At 48.3% G+C, this 12,769-nt stretch overlaps 2 pseudogenes; both read left to right on the forward strand.

Annotated features, from left to right (window-relative positions):
* Positions 1 to 5,494: 5,494 nt before the first annotated feature.
* On the forward strand, positions 5,495 to 6,692 carry LOC147821294 (vomeronasal type-1 receptor 1-like; annotated as a pseudogene).
* Positions 6,693 to 6,837: 145 nt separating this feature from the next.
* Positions 6,838 to 7,647, forward strand: LOC101723095 (tumor protein D52-like; annotated as a pseudogene).
* The last annotated feature ends 5,122 nt before the right edge of the window (positions 7,648 to 12,769 follow it).

The following is a 12,769-nucleotide window of genomic DNA, read 5'->3' on the forward strand; positions in this document are numbered from 1 at the left end:
CAAAGCTTTTGCAAATAAGGAGGGGAAGAAGAGTCAAAGGGGTAGGGGAACGGGAAGAAAAGAAGCAAGATGTATCATGTACAGGTACCAATTCCCTGTGACGAATGTGACCGTTATGCACACTTGAAATGGACCACTTGTGTGTGAGATGAGTGGAGCCGGAGACGCGACCAGAGGCCAAAGATGGGATCTGACAAGATGGCCGGGCTGCCCCGCAGGGTCACCAAGGAAACTCAGCGTTTGCAGGCAGAGCCAGTTCCTGGCATTAAAGCGGAACCAGATGAGAGCAATACCTGCTATTTTCATGTGGTCTTTGCTGGCCCCCAGGATTCCCCTTTTGAGGGAGGGACTTTTAAATTTGAACTATTTCCTCCAGAAGAATACCCAATGCAGCACCTGAAGTACATTTCATGACCAAAATTTATCACCCTCGTGTAGACAAGTTGGGAAGAATATGTTTAGATTTTTTTTTTTTTTTGGTTCCAGGGATCGAACTTGGGTCCTTGTGCTTGCAAGGCAGGCGGCGGAACCACTGATCTAAATCCCCGGCCCATGTTTAGATATTTTGAAAGATAAATGGTTCCAGCACTGCAGATCTGCTCAGTTCTGCTCTCGATCCAGGCTTTGTTAAGTGCGCCTGAGCCAGACGACCCATTAGCAAAGGATGTAGTGGAGCAGTGGAGACCAAGGAAGCCCAAGCCATAGAAACAGCTAGAGCATGGACTAGGCTATGAGCCAGGAATAACATTTAAGTCGATCTGATCATCAAGTCTGTGTCACTTCTCCTGTTCTGCCATGACTTCTTCCTTTCTTGTTTGCATTTAATGGACACTGTCTTAGAAACATTACAGAATCGAAGCTCAGACATCTTCAGTCCTTTGGTGATTAAATACACATTAGAAAATCTATGTCTTGTCCTGATTCACTGTTGTAAAGTGTGAGCAGAGGCTAGAAGTATCATCGGGATTGTCGTGGAATGTTTAAAAGCAATGGCCCTCTGCTTCTATTCATTTCCCCCATCATGGTTTAAGTATAAAGCACTGGGAATGAAGGGTTAGCTGCAGGGGTATGGGTATTCTTTTTTTTTTTTTTTGAGGGGAAAAGTAGTTTCAAAATTTTATGGGCTCCTTTTCCCCCCTTTTATGGTGATCTAATTGCATTGGTTAAAAAGCAGCTAACCAATTCTCTAGAATACGCTCTCTAGCCAAGTCTAACTTTATTTAGATGATATAGAGGGACAAGCTGATTGTTTGAACCAAAATGGGAACATTAACAAACATCACAGCCCTCACTAATAACACTGTGACTTTGCTGTCAAGTGTAGATTCCCCCCTTCAAAAAAAGCTTGTGCCCATTTTTATGGCTTGTCTGGAAATTTTTGTAAACCTTATGTTTTAGTAAAATATTTTTTGTTATGCTAAAAAAAAATGTACCAATAATGTTTTGCTTAAAAATATATATATAAAGGACCAGGGAGGTCTAGGGATTTAGCTCAGTGGTTCTGCCGCCTGCCTTGCAAGCGCAAGGACCCGAGTTTGATCCCAGGTACAGAAAAAAAAAAAAAAAAGAAACAGATTTATACTGGCTCACACTTCCTGTCCAAAGTCCAGGGCCTCATCAGTTGGTGGCCTTCATGTGGGCAGAGTCAGGAGGCAACACGGGCATCACGTGGCAAACACAGAGCCCTCCTTCCCGAGAGTCACCCAGGTCTTTACTCCTCCCAGCATCCTGCTGAGCATGGTGGACAGGGAGCAGGGGCAGGCAAGAGAAATACACTCTTATTGGTCCCTCTCACAGCGGCCCGCCTCTTCAGACCAGGCTCCGCCTCCTAGCAGCAAGTCAGCTAGGAGGCCTCAGTAATCCACCTGCTGTGCAAACACAGGGGGCTGTTGCAGACCTAAGCCACAGCTTAGAATTCCTATGTGTGTGAGTCAGGGACAGTAGCCAGGGACCAAGCATGCCGGACAGGTGGGCAGTGTAGATAATTCACCTTGCCCCATACCTGCCCCTTCCGTCTGAAAGCCACCTCTGTCCCTGTACATGGAAGATCCGAAAGGCAGCACTAAAGGACTGGCTTTAGCCTGCAGCAGGAAGTGCCCGAAACTCATGAAATTCCAAGGTGGGTGTGGGATAAGGGGCACCAGAGAGAAGGCAGGTTACACAGAAACGCTCAACATGCAGTCAACTCCACTTTAATGCTAGCAAAGCCATAATCCGAAGTGTCTTCTGCTGGATCCCGATTTTTCACAGTTGAGAGATCTCCACATAAATGCAACATGAATGCCCACTGCCACCTGTGTGGGTCCTATGACACTGCTGTGAGGACGGGCTAGGAGGTGATGCAGAAGGAGAGGGGAGGGCCCAGGGCTAGAGTGCTTCCATTCCAGTGGTGTTTTCTGGTCCATGGTCCATACAATTCCCAAAGCATTCCTGTTCCCTTTCCTACCTGTCTGGTGCAAATGGACAAAACCAAATCTCTGCCCGAAGAGACAGGAGTTTCTGCTGGGCTGGAACCTTCTCCGGCCCTGACTCGCCCACCTCTAGACTCTCCTGTAAATTCACACAGAACTTCATTCTTGGGATCCCCATTCACCTAGCAAAGCCCACCTCGCAGCTCTCTCCTGATGCACTTTCTAAGGGAGCTGAGGAAGCAGCAAAAGACGGGACTGATGATGTTAAAATAATGTGTGTGTGTACGCATGCTGCAAGGCTCCCGGTGCCTTCGCCGTCCGTGTCTTCTCCCAAGTCCCCTCACAGCCTCCCCACCCCCAAGTCCAGCATCCCCATCTGCTGGGCGTCCAGCACTCACTTCGCACTGAGATAGCCACAGAAGTGGCCTTCCCATTCGGCAGGGCCTCGGTGGCACTCGGAGGATGGTGTTGGGACAGGAGAACCAGGCGTCCTCTTGTCCCAGGTGGACCCCCTTCCTGGTTAAGGAGTAGAGCTGCCTACAGTGAGGACGGAGGGCAGAAGGTGCTTCCAGTTGTCTGCATTAGGCGGCCTGCTGGGCTTTAGGCGCCTTTGCCACGGTGCCTGGGACCCTTCTGGGTGTTTCTTCTGGATCTTTTCTCCTTCCTCTTCTGGTAATCAAAGTGATTGTCCTCCTGTATTGGAACTTCATGACGGCCCTCAGGGTCTCTACATTCCCCAACCTCCCCAGCTCCAGCTGATTCCGGTGTTACCAGAACCACTGGCTCCCGCCCAACACCACTGGGCCTGTATTCAGAAGGGACCTGGGGTCTCCTGGACTGAAGGTGGAGTAGAGCCAGGTAAGGAAGTCTCAGAAGCTTTTTGCATTTTATTCTTAAACAAATTTTTTAAATCATGAAAATGTCTTCAATTATGCCAATGCTTTTTCCTTTGTCTGTTAAAATGCTTATTTGATTTTTTTGGCTTCGTTCGATTTATCTCCATGTATTAAACCACCTTGTGTTCTTGGTGTAAACCTTGCTTAGTCGAGAGGCATCGTGGGTCTTCCTATTCAGCTGGACTCGGTTTGCTGCTCTGTTCTTGGGTTTTGCTTTTGTAGCTGTAACTTTTTTCTTTGATGTGCTTGTTTGACCGTCAGGGTCATGCTGCCCTCATAGGATGGATTAGAAGGTGGTTCCTTCTGTTTTGAGGGAGGATTGTACAAGGGTTTGCACTAATTCATCTTGAATGTTTGGTAAAATTCACCCATGAAGCTGCGTAGGCCTAAGGCTTTCTTTGTTAGGGGTTTTGATTATTGCCTTAATCTCTCTCTCTTTTTTATTGCCTTAATCTCTTTAATGCTACGTGCCTATTAAAGTTTTTATTCTTCAGCTTGGGGAAGTTATGCGTTTTGAGGAATTTTTCTATTTCGTCCACGTTATATGTTCATATGATTTATAAGCCTTGCCTTAAGCAGAGCGGGGATTGAGAGGTCACTACCTTGCCACATCCAGGGACGCGACTCCATTTTGCTGATGTTAAAGAAATCTATCCATCACCTCTGAACGTCTCAACTCTTACCTTCCTCCAACCCCTGTATGTGCCGCATTATTCCCGAGGAGGGTGAATTCTCCAGAGAACAAGCAGAGTCTGGCAGGCCAGTGAGAGACACAGGAAGCAGAGCCCTGTGGTGTTCTGGAGGGAAAACTGTGATCCCCCTTTCGAGATGTGAATGTGCCATGAGTGGGGCTCCAAGGAGGCCAGCGTGGCGGCACCTCCAAGTTTTCCAGACTAGGGTCCTGGGGCCACGGGGAGCAGGGGCTGTGGAATTTCGCTTCACAGCAAAGCTGGAGCCTGTGCCACACGCAGATGCTCAGTGAGGCAGGACTTGGCCACCAGCCTGAGCGGGGCAGCGCGTGAGTTCTGGGGAGGGGCTGCAGGAGCCGCACGGAGCAGTTCCGTCCCGAGCTTCAGTTCTCCCACGGGCAACAGGAAACTTTCTCCTTCTGTTCAGCTGCTCATTAGGGTCTTCTGCCTAATTGCCCACGGTTGGCATAATCCCAGACGTCGCTGGGGTTACCTGCCCTGGGTGGCCTGCTCCTCCGTGGAGATGTCACCGGCTCTGACACACAGCGTCCCCGACACCCGGCTCCATAATGGTCTCTCTGGGGAAGAGCGGGCTTAGGGTCCTGCCTTATAACTGCAGACTCAGCTGTCCTGCGCTAATCCTCGGTGACACTGTCCTGCTCCGGGCCCTATAGCCAAGACCTTCCAGGTGAGCACTTCCTTGGTTTCTCTCTAGGGAAAAGGGTGGCAGCGGGGTCTCCACAGGAAAGGCAGGCAGTCTGAGCTGTGGTTGCCAGGAGGCTTGCTCGGCACCAGCCCTGCCTCCCTCTGAGCCTGCCTGTCAGTGCTCCGGCCCCCTAGCTGGAAGGTGGGGATATGCTGGGAGTGTTCCAGGGTGGGACGACTTGGTGACTGTCCCTGATGGCCCAGGTCAGGCCCGGGGGCCCAGAGCCTCTGAGTGCCTCACTTATGTACACAAGAATCTCCGCCTTTTCTCAAACCTCATGGACGCATCGTGGGTGTGAAGGAAGGGAGAACTCACGCGAGAATTTGGATTAGAAATCCAATATCATGACACATGTAATTGGGCACATTCATGCACAGACGTCCAAACAGCAGTACACGGAAAGAAATAGTCCAGGGGACAAGGACATTACTGGCTGGTGACAAGTTTTTCATTCTCCAGTCCTGCCGTAGTAGATGCCCTTGTCCCAGCATTTTTTCTGTGTACGTCCTGTGTGTTTTCCCTTTCTGTGTGTGTGTGTGTATTTGTGTCTGTGTTGCTCACTTTTAAACGAAGTGATTAGAAACAGATCATTATGTCATTCTCTAACCAAAGGCAGCAACAAGAGAAAAAACCTCAGTCACAAGAACGCTAATTTCCAAGTGTCAGGATAGGGCGGTTGCTGGAAGAGGGCCAATCTATTTTACTGTGCTTCTCTCTCATACTCTGACAGCTGCGGGCCAGGAGCACAGCGGACAACAGTGCCCACTCGACTCCAGCTTCTGCTGGGGCTAAGGCAGCACCTGCTTTGCTCTAGCCACCAGACCAGCAATCCCCGGGAAACTCAGTGTGTGCTCACACCCGCCCTGTGACCAGTGCTCCCTGGTGAGATGAGGAGATGGAGGCACAGAGTTGGAGATGAAACTTCTCCAGCTGGCTTGAGCTAATGAATGTGTGGTTGCAGAGGCCAAACCTCTCCATGGCTCATCTTGGCGAAGCCCTGGGAGCTGCCTGGGACACAGCCCTGGAGACCATCTTCCTGCTCCAGTTCGGGGCTGGGACTCTGGCCAATGTCGCTCTGTTCTTCCACAACATCTATCCACACCCGGATGGCCCCAAACTGAGGCCCATGCAGGTGATCTTTGCCCACATGGCCGTGGCCAACTCCCTGCTTCTTCTCTCCATGGGGATCCCCCACGTGATGGGGGCTTTTGTTTGGAGGAGCCGCCTGTCCAGGCTGGGGTGTAAGCTTGTGTACTGTGCCCGCCTCCTGGCTCGCAGCGCAGCACCACTTTATCCTCCACCTGTATTCTGAGTAGCTATCGCTTTCTCGTGCTCACCCCTACCAGAGCAGGAAGAGCGATGTGCGCAGGGAGGGCCCTGAGGCCCTCGGTCCTGTGTGTGGTACCTGCTGGACACTTGGGATCTTGGCAAATGTCCACATTCCTGTGAAGATCACCGGCCCACAGGACGCAGACAATAACAGTGGCACCCAGGCCCAGTGCGCATACTCAGGCAGCATAGCAGGCACGGGCTTCTTGCGGTTTGCCCACGATGCTATGTTTGTGGGTCTCGTGGCCTGGTCCAGCGGCTCCATGGTGCTGCTCCTGCACAGGCACCGCCAGTGACTGCAGCACACTCACACCTCACGCCGCTGCCACAAACGCCACCCCGAGACCAGAGCTGCCTGCACCATCCTGATGCTGGCAGCTGCCTTTGTGTTCTTTTACCTACTGAATTCTATTTTTACTTTTTACGTTAATCCAGCACTAGATTCTTATCTATGGATGATGAAAGTCTCCGAGATTCTGGTTGTAGGTTTTCCCACTGTCTGCCCCTTACTGTTGATATTGAGGGACCCTGGAACACTCAGCTGCTGTTCTTGACCTGTTGAAATGCTAAATAGAGAAGACAGGTTTCGTAATAGTCATAAACCCCCGTTTCTAATAATTTGTTATATAATACCCACAATGATCTTGGAAGGTCAACATGACACCCGTGCTGTATCAGAGGCCCCAACAGTCTACAGAAGAAATGATGAGCTCAGAAAATATCCACTGCAAAGGCCAAAGGGGCGAGCGACTGCGGAGGGAGCTCAGGTGGCCACAAAGCCATGCACTCTGCCTCTGCCTGGGATGATGGGTCACAGAGACACAGACTTACATGAAGACTACCAGTCCCGTTCGATTTCAAGGCAGGACTGAACAAAAACTCCCTCTCCCTGTCCCCTAGTGGGCATTCGTCTCCAGCTGGATCACCTACTGAGAAACTTGGTTTGCTGAGGACAGACCCAGTACCTGAGGAAGGAGAAGATGCTGCAGCCACGCTCAGTGCCACCAAGACGCTCTCGGAAGAGGAGCAGGATGAGCTGAGAAGAGAGCTGGCAAAGGTGGAAGAAGAAATCCAGACTGTCTCAAGTGTTAGCTGCAAAAGAGAAGCATCTAGCAGAGACCAAGCGGAAACAGGGTTGCTTCACTACAGGAGCTAAAGCAGAACATTGCCGAAGGGTGGCGGGATGTGACGGCCAGGTCCGCACACAGGGCGACCTCCGAAACCATGTCTCAGGCCGCAGAAGGCCCCAGCGGCCTTTTCATCTGTTGGCTCTGTTACCACCAAAAAGCTGGAAGCTGGAAATATACGCTCCATTCAACATTCAGTTAGCATGCCTGCTATGAGGAACTGGAATCCCTGTTGTGGACCTGCTGATGGTCTGCTCGTCTCAACTGGGCTTTGGTTCATGCCTGAATTCTGCCAGAAATTCCCCAACTTTCAAGTCATTTGAAGAAAAGGTCAAAAACTTAAAGTCTAAAGTAGGGGGAACCAAGCCTGCTGGTAGTGATTTTGAAGTCTTGAATTCAAGTGCAAATGCTAGTGCCACCGCCAGGGAGCCAGCTCCAGAACAGACACAGGAGAGCCCGTGAGATTGCTACCTTTGTTCCACTGCCCACTGCCAGATGCTGCAAGGTCCAAGCGCATCTTGTCAACATTCATTGCTATGGATTTCTGCCAGATGTGCTTTTATTTAGCTTTACATATTTCTTTGGCCAAATAGCTTGTGAGTTAAACAAAATGAAAATATCTTCACTTCTACTCGCAGGAAACATGCTGATGTGCATTCAAGGCCCTTTACTTAGGGAAATACTATTCACAGACACAGGTGGGACCTGGAGACTCTTGCTAGAATGATCTGAGAAGCTGCAGGTGATCACAGTTGCTTTCCTACTTTACAAAACTGCTCTGCATCTGAGATCCTACTTGGATCTTTGTCTTCTAGATGATTTTTTTTCCTTTGACTGTGTATATTTGATTCCTAACTCAAATTATTCTTTTTTTTTTTTTGGTACTGGGGATAGAACTCTGGTCCTTGTGCTTGCGAGGCTGATGGCAGAACCACTGAGCTAAATCCCCGGCTCAAATTATTCTTTTAAATTTTCTGAGTCCTGGTTATTAAAAGTTTCTGTGACATTTTATTTACATTTAAGGGAAGAACTTAACAGCTACAAAAAATTTGTTTTCGAATAAGCACTGCTTTTGTATAAGGTACATATCTCGGGTGTGTGAAGATGCTAAAGTAGACAGCTTTAATCCGATTTGTTACAGCTGTGTGACAGTATATGCAGTAATTCCCACTACTGGGTGACTTGGGAGTGGATCTCCTCATATCCTTGTTAACTGCCATCTGTGACTATAACCATTTCAGCATATTTGTTATTATGCCACTTATATCACCTTTTGACAATATTAAAATTTTAATTTCAGAGTAAATGGACAGTGGGCCAAATAACAGAGTCAAGCATATCAGGTTGAAATATAAGTGTGCTCATCAATGTTCAGTTCAAACACCCGAAGTTTTAGGTTTTGATAGCTGTAAACATGGTAAGATCAATCACATTAGGGGAAGCATTGCTATCTCCATTTAATCCATTTAGCACCTTTTAAAATAAACACACAGTTATGACTGATATAACTTGAACATTTTTATACTAAGGTGTTGATTCTAACTCCTGAGGGTGTAATTTATTAATAAAAATGAATTCCTCATTTAGCCGAGTGGTTCTACCGGCTGCCTCGCAAGCACAAGGTCCCGAGTTCGATCCCTGCTACCAAAAAAAAAATGAATTCCTCATTCTCTACTTGTTTGCAATGTTACAAATGATACTGTAGACATTGCTCCTACTTTGAAAACTGGGTGTCCAGGCTGGTGAATCAAACCCTCTGCATAGAGGCGAACGTACTCTAGTAACTTCATAACTACTGAATTACACCACCACTTCCTTATGATGTATGTTCATGAACTACAATGTTATCTGTTATTTATCAAATTGTGATTGTTTTCTTGTTTATGCCAAATGTGAACTGCCAAGCTTGGAATGACCTAACGCAATTTTAAAAGCATGACTAGATTTACTTGAAGATAAATTCTGAAAACCAAATTTGAAAAGCTACAATGTTGATTGTTATAAAATGACGTGCTGCTATTCTCTTTTTTTTGGTACCGGGGATGGAACTCAGGTCCTTGTGCTTGCACAGCAGGCTGTGAAACCACTGAGCTAAATCCCTGGGCCCCGCTTTTCTTGATTGCTAGAGCTTTGTTAGCACTTTGGATGCAAATGAAACTGCTCTATTACATATGCAAAGCTTAATAAATTCTGCATATCAGTAAAAAAAAGAATATCCACTGCATTATTGAGGAACTACGTCCCCCTCTACCACGGAGCTGTCTAAGAGAAATCTTTCCTGAGCGGCCTGTGAAGAGTTCCCGAGCTCTACGTCAGGGCAGACCCTGCTGATCCCTGACCCGCACAGCCAGAGTCCATGATGCTCCTCCAGGGCGCACATGTTTTCCACATGGATGAATACAGGAAACCCAAATATGGTCAGTGGGCTTCTCTATAGTCTTTTCTATCTTTACCTCATTCATATTTCTTTTGAAATTCTGTACTAAGCAGGAAACCAAAGTCCACTGGATTGCTTCTCCTTGAAATGTTGCAGATTTTCCTTACGTGATAGAGCCCTCAGTAACTGTTACTGGATGGATTAATACAACTGACATCCATGGATATGTAATTTGGAGTTTTGGTTTTCATTATTGAAAATCAATGTCTGAGAAATTTGTCTACTATTTGTTCACTCTACTGTTTTTCCCTGTTTTTTCTTTCACATTTTTGATGACATTTTTTATTTTTAAATTTTAACTCAGTGGACATAAGGTACAACTAATGTGAGTGTGGTGGCACACATCTGAAAGATTCTGTTTAAACCCAGTCTGGGAAATTTAGTGAGATCCTATCTCAGAATAAAAAACAAAAGGCTGGGTGTGGTAGTGCACACCTATAATCCCAGCACTCAGGAGGCTGAGGCAGGAAGATCGCTGTAAGTTCCAGGCCAGCCTGGGCTACATAGTGAGACCCTGTCTAAAAATAAAACAAAATACAAAACAAAAAGAGCTGAGGATGTAGCTCAGTGCAAATCTCCTAGGTCCAATCCCAGCTGCAGAAAAAAAAGTATAATTAATTTTAGTGGTCATTTTAACCATCATATCATGAATTCCTAAAATATTGTATCTAAATAAAACTATTATTTAATACTCCATAGGATATGTGAAAACCATAAAACAATATAAACCCATGTGTGCTCTGCTTTGTGCTTACTTTATATATTTTAATTCTCTATATAACATGAAATAAATACTATTTCTTTGGATACCATAGGCCACATGTCTCCTACAGAAAGAGGCAATCAAAAGAATGTAAAAAAAACAAAACCATGTACATATTACACCTGTATCTACATGATCGCCATGTCTACGTCTCACAATTCTTCAGATTAAACCTCTTTCCTGCAGTATAATTCATCACCGGTATGAAGGATTCTGTTAAGTCTTTTGAGTGTATGCTTGCTATACAGGAATTGCTGAGATTTGATGTGTTTAAAACTCCTTAATTCTGTTCATGATTTTCCAATTATAGTTTACAAAATAATTTTAATTTTTAAGGACCTGATAAAATACAATACTGTGGGACTGCATAACCTTTGTTCCTTTTCTCCAGCCCCATTGTGATTAAATGTGAGTTAATGGATAAAGATGCTTGTTAGTTTTGGGACACTAGATAAAAATCTGTAACAGACCTAAAGTCCCAAAGTAAACTACTCAACTCCTTGTTTGCCCAGAACTGATGTTCCGGACACCACAATCTATAAAACAAGTTGCAAATGTCTGCTGACCATCAATACGTGACAGTCGACCACTAACCTTTGTCCCCTTTTCTTTAATTCTATATGTTAACTTCCCCCTCAACCCCCTATAAGAACAGCCTCGGACTCTGAGCCAGTTGCCTCTCTAAGCTACTTTGCTTTGGGAGTGCCATCTGGCCAGACTAATAAAGGTCTGTTTTACTTTCCAACTTGTCCAGTGTGTTCCTTCCCGGGTGTTCTTCGCTGCAGTCAGCTCCTCGGAGCGTTTGGTAAGGCCCTCGGTCTTACAATACACTGTTAAAAAGACAGAAATACCCAGCCTCCGTGCAAAGTAAAGAGCACGAGGATCCGGACTGGCCACTGCAGGCAGCCGGACTGCCACGCACGGGGCCTGGGTTTGAGCCTCGGTTTGGGAGAAGAAACGGGGTTACGGAGACTCAAGGTGGCCGGGAGCGAGCGTGGCTGCCCAGCACTGACCTCCTCCTCCCGAGAGAGAACCAGCGTGACAAGGGTAGAGTCACCTTCTGAGGTGAGACTACCTAGCGCGAGAATTCCGCAAATCAACAGGGAGAGATCACAACCTTTTAAGACTCAGAGGCTGGGGATGCTGGCAGAGAAAGGGAAACAAAATGGCCCAGCACCTACCATACTGCTTTCAGAGTCTGGGGAAGGCGGAGCTTCCCTTTGCAGGGAGAGCGGTGAGAGAGAATCCCAGGAGGCTGTATCATCGTATTTGCCAGCAACCCTGGCTCCCGGCATGGCTCTCTGCCCTCAAGGCTTGCAGCCCAATTCCATTAAGTAACGGGAAACCTGCATGGTAGCTTTGCTGTGGAGAGGATCTCAGTCATCTCCCCGAGACCCCTCAGGCTGCCGGAGCCTAGAGAGATCTTGAGAAGCGAGCTACTGTGGGCATCTGGGCTGCTTGTGGTGACAGCATGGGGTAATGGTGAGCACTCTGGACTCCGAACTCGGCCTCTCTAGTGGTCAGAAGGCCTGGCACATTCCCACTTCAGGGCCCCCATGGATGTTCTGCCACACTGGCCTGGGCAGTGTCTGCACCAATCTTGGCCCAGCAGAGGGACCGCGATGCAAGCCCATGGGTTGCCCTGCCCCGGAAGGCACGGTGGTGTGGCTTGGAGGACACTGCTCCTGGGGCCGGAGGACGGGTTGTCTCCTCAAGGTCAAGGCACGGCTAGTCACATGTGGCCTTGCAGCTCCAGCACGGAAGCAGGGGGTTCCCACCACCCCTTCCCCCGTGCCACATTCAGGCACCTGTTGCTGACAGCACAGAAGGAATGGCGTGGGTCCCACTGCCTCCTCGCTCTCCTGGGCATCAGAAGAGACTCTGAGCAACCCCTGGCTCCAGCGGTCTCCCATTCTTAGGCACAAGTGGGCAAATGGCTGAGCAAGACTTGGGTGTAGCTGCACATCCCCTCCTGAGCACACACTACAGCCGAAGGCTGGGAGAAAACCCAGGGCTCCGCCGCCGCCCTCTCCCTAGCCTGCACTGCCTCGGAAGCGGAGAGGTCACAGAGGAGCACCGTGATTCCTGCTGGCACCTGCCTATGCGCACACTGCTGCTCTGTCTGTTTCCCTCCTCCAACCACTCACTGCTGTCAGGGCCAGGAGTGAGCACCGCCAGGTGCCACCTCTCCCTGGGCAGCACCTACACCTGCACTGCCAGTGCCAGGGCCCTTGCCAGAGCAGCACTGGCCCCAACAGTGCTGAAGAAACCGCCACCACTCAGGCACCACTCTGTGCTGTCTGCAGCAGCCAGCCAGGACTGCCAGACCCTCTCTCGGGTGGCACTCAGACACAGCGGTCTCTCTGATGCCACTGTGTCATACGCTGTGCCCAAAGTCATTAGTTACAGCC

Source organism: Heterocephalus glaber, unplaced genomic scaffold (genome assembly GCF_053883595.1).
Source record: "Heterocephalus glaber isolate CG9 unplaced genomic scaffold, H.glaber_assembly_v1.0 deba00001745, whole genome shotgun sequence".
Taxonomy (NCBI): Eukaryota; Metazoa; Chordata; class Mammalia; order Rodentia; family Bathyergidae; genus Heterocephalus; species Heterocephalus glaber.